Source organism: Anomalospiza imberbis, unplaced genomic scaffold (assembly GCF_031753505.1).
Source record: "Anomalospiza imberbis isolate Cuckoo-Finch-1a 21T00152 unplaced genomic scaffold, ASM3175350v1 scaffold_165, whole genome shotgun sequence".
NCBI lineage: Eukaryota > Metazoa > Chordata > Aves > Passeriformes > Viduidae > Anomalospiza > Anomalospiza imberbis.
In genome coordinates, this window is record NW_027099799.1 from 31,473 (window position 1) to 34,780 (window position 3,308).

General features: G+C 45.8%; 1 pseudogene; it reads right to left on the reverse strand.

The window, feature by feature from the left end:
• Nucleotides 1–1,002: 1,002 nt before the first annotated feature.
• LOC137466225 (RELT-like protein 1 pseudogene) lies at nucleotides 1,003–2,389 on the reverse strand (annotated as a pseudogene).
• Nucleotides 2,390–3,308: the final 919 nt, after the last annotated feature.

Below are 3,308 nucleotides of genomic sequence, written 5' to 3' on the forward strand. Positions count from 1 at the left end.
CTTCCTCCCTAAGCTTGGCCACCAGCGAAAGGAGATAATTCACCTGTTCACACCGTAGGCAGGCCTCCTCCACAGCACCCCCTGAAACTATGGATACGCTCAAACACTCCAGGCAGGAATGGGTCTGTACAGACACATACTTTTTGGAGGGCTCTACTTGGTCACATACACTTGTGCCAACCACAGATTTAGACCAGGTTAAAACCATTGCTAGGAGAAAGCCCAAAATCAAGCAAACAGTAGAAAAACACCTTACCTAACTAGCAAGGACCTTGAACCCTGCCTGCTTGCCCTGCCTGCATGAACTGCTGCGCAAACTGCTGTGACCCTGTTTGCCGCGCTCCGGGTTGCCACGCTCCCCAGAGGCCTCTTATAATGAGTCACTCAGGAATGAATGAAGGAAGCTCCACCCCCTGCTCCTGAATGGCTCACAAATGCCAGTCAGCTGGCAAAGCATATTTCGGCTGAACACAGTCACGGGGATGGGGATACTTGGGTTAACATAGCTTCCCGGTGACATATAAACTCCACAGGGCATCCCTGTGTCTCTTGCGGCCCCGTGCTGCACTGGGGCGGGGCTTGGCACTGCCCTGCCCACCTCTTGCCCACTGAATTCCGAAATGCCGCTATATACACCAAAATGGCATCTTTGCTTCCTGATAGTTCCCAGTCAGAATTGCTGTCTCTCTGGGTCTCGCCCCGTAGGGCCATGTAGATGCGCCCCCAGACTGTGAACAGTGAGGACGCTATTGTGTCCCCCTTGTTCGACTCCGTCATGAGTCAGTGACCCAAGTCACACTAAATTCTCCGATCCAAGGCATGTCTGAGAGCCACAGAAAATCCATGGTCCTGAGCCCAACCCAAGAGTCCAACGAGCTTGGCATCAGACACTGGGACCCCCAGCTGAGGGATATAACCCTGCCAGGAGGACAGAACCAGCCATTCAGCCATAGAAAGTTGGTTCCCCATTTTCAAGGAAACCCTCCCTCAGCAGACAATTTAACATCTGCATATAACTGAACCAGTCTCTACTTTGAGGTACCCTGCACGGAGTTTGAGGGCTTATATACTAAAGGCACACATGCAGATTTGGCTGACATAATTATGTATGTTTTACTTGGCTACAAGCAACTAGATTAAAAGAATAATTTCATATTTCAAAGGCTGGCTTTTACCTTCAGCAAACACTTGTCAATTTTGGAGTGGGCAAAACAGGAGAAGAAAAATCCAGATGGACCACTGGGGTGAATGCAGTTTATCTATGAGGTAATTGTATTACTCTTAATATTGAGCTTGTAAATGCTTGTCTAAGTACAAAAATAGTTTAAGACTTGATAAAGCTTTTATCTTTCCTGCCCAAAAACTTGTACGTATATTTTCTTTCCAAGATGAAGCCATTCATTATGATGTCTACACAGCACAACAGTATTTAAGTGTCTAAATCTCACTATTTTACTGGTCAAAAACCATTAAGTGTTTAACCTTGCAGGAATGACATCACAGAACTTGTAAAATGCTACATTGCCATAAATACATTTCCTTAAATAGCATGCATCTCTTGGGAGTTTTCACTTTTCTCCAAAGTGCTTGCAGACAATCTTCTTCTACAAGTTCCACCTTTACTCTGAGCTTCTCCTCTCTTGCATTTCCTGTTTTGCAGGCATGGCAGGTGTTTTGCTCACATCCTGTTTCTCAGGCATCGCAGGCATCTCACCATTGACACTCTCCATGCCACTAATGGGCATCAAGCTTTTCCTCTCTTTGCAGTTTGATTTGTGATCCACTTTTGTGACTCAAAATCTTCCCACAGAAAGGACTGTAACTTCTCCAATACAATGTCTTCTGTTCTCTTTAGATTTTTGAGCTAGCTTTATAACGTGTCTTCGTTTGTGACTACAGCAAGTACAAACATCCTTTTCCACCACTCCTCCAACAGTATGGAAGTGATGGGCTTTGCAGCTGTGTCTGAATGGAACACCTGGTGACAAAGGAGTCCCTGGACTCATTGGACTCTCAGGAGAGGTAGGAGATAATGGGCTTTCAGGTTCAAAGACACTGCATTCTGCTACCATGGCCTTTAACACACCAGCATTTGCTTCATTTTTCATGATGTAGTTAACATTTTGTCCCACAGTGTCACTATTCTCACGTATAGTTTCATTAATTTCTATTTTTTCATCATTTTTTCTTCTTCTAGTTCTTCAGCTTCTGTTGTACAACAGTATCCTTTTTTCTTAAGGATATGGTAGATAAGGATCCCCAAGAGACCCATGATGAAGAAAACAGGAACCAAAGCAAAGGCAATATACTCTAGGTGTTCAGCCTTGTCATCATTGCCATCTATTTTAGTTGTCAAAGTAGTTGTCTGTAAGCCATGGAACCTCTCCATCTAAGATGTTAAATATAAAGATAGTCAACCTCAGACAAGTCTTTTGGTTCTAATCACTGTTATTCAGATACACAGGTAGTGTTCTTCCACCTCAGCAATTGCTCAAGACAATTTACAGCACCAAGAGCAGAGCTGTTGCCCAGCCTGTCAGCCATCAGGCCCAGCGATGGCGCAGTCGGCGGGATCCCACTGGTCGCTGCCGGATCCATTCTTGATGCCTTGCCCGCACTGCTGCGTGTTAGCAGCGGGGCCACTGCCGTCCACTTCAAGAGACAGACAGTCTGCTATTTCAGGGAAAACCCGTCCCGCTCAGTTCTCGGCTTCTAAGAGCCGACCCGTGGTCCAAACAGGACCAAGTTGTTATAAATGAAAAATGATCCAGCCAAATTAAAAAAATAAAAAGAATTTATTTTAGCAATAGAGATCTAACTTAGCCAGCCACAAGGAAAAGGACACTGCCGAGCCCGGGATCGGCACTGGGTGCAAGACAGAGAGATCAGCCTCAGCGAGGTTTCACTCTATGCTCCCACACCACCATCCTGGTACAAGCGATTTTATGGGGAAAATTTTGCCTGAAGCCAGGATTTCGGCATTCAGTCCTTTGTTTCATTCCAAGTCCCATAAGTTGATGAGATTTCCTTCTCGGCGACAAGGCAGAACAATTCGAAGTCTGGTGTCATTTAAACTCTTGATTAAATTTACGGGAACAGAGTATTTACATGTATCGGCCCGGGAGGATGTTCCTGATGTCCATCTTGGGTCGTTCACGCGATGATCAGCGCCGGGGTGTCTCCGTATCGCCTCATATAAGGCCCATCTCCTGGTGAGCCACATCCCCTTGCTTGTAAATCAGGTTTCAACACACACCTGGTTTTGCTTGAGAAGGGGGGGCTTCTAATGCCAAAGGGTACATTCTAAC